The following is a 970-nucleotide window of genomic DNA, read 5'->3' as shown; positions in this document are numbered from 1 at the left end:
GAAACGGAAAAATGATGTTGCCTTTTTGGTTTTGTACATTTGTACTTTTTCATCTCATCTCATTCATCTCTAGCCGCTTTATCCTTCTACAGGGTCGCAGGCAAGCTGGAGCCTATACCAGCTGACTACGGGCAAAAGGCGGGGTACACCCTGGACAAGTCGCCAGGTCATCACAGGGCCGACACATAGACACAGACAACCATTCACACTCACATTCACACCTACGGTCAATTTAGAGTCACCAGTTAACCTAACCTGCATGTCTTTGGACTGTGGGGGAAACCGGAGCACCCGCGCGGACAACATGCAAACTCCACACAGAAAGGCCCTCGCCAGCCCTGGGGCTCGAACCCAGGACCTTCTTGCTGTGAGGCGACAGTGCTAACCACTACACCACCGTGCCGCCTTGTACTTTTTCAATAATGTCTCATCTCATCTCATCTCATCTCATTATCTGTAGCCGCTTTATCCTTCTACAGGGTCGCAGGCAAGCTGGAGCCTATCCCAGCTGACTACGGGCGAAAGGCGGGGTACACCCTGGACAAGTCGCCAGGTCATCACAGGGCTGACACATAGACACAGACAACCATTCACACTCACATTCACACCTACGCTCAATTTAGAGCCACCAGTTAACCTAACCTGCATGTCTTTGGACTGTGGGGGAAACCGGAGCACCCGGAGGAAACCCACGCGGACACGGGGAGAACATGCAAACTCCACACAGAAAGGCCCTCGCCGGCCCCGGGGCTCAAACCCGGACCTTCTTGCTGTGAGGCGACAGCCTTGTACTTTTTCAATAATGTGTTAATTAAAAAAAAAAAAACTTAGATTTCTTAGATAGCGCCCTCTTTCGAATTTTTTGGTAACATCAAAGTGAGGATATGGGTTCGTATCATTTTACATCACTGCGGAAGGCACCAGTGCGCGCCACCCTTTCCGTTGCGTAGAAGGGGGCGGGGTCTCAGAG

Source organism: Neoarius graeffei, chromosome 4 (assembly GCF_027579695.1).
Source record: "Neoarius graeffei isolate fNeoGra1 chromosome 4, fNeoGra1.pri, whole genome shotgun sequence".
Classification (NCBI taxonomy): Eukaryota; Metazoa; Chordata; class Actinopteri; order Siluriformes; family Ariidae; genus Neoarius; species Neoarius graeffei.
This window is presented reverse-complemented; position numbering follows the sequence as displayed.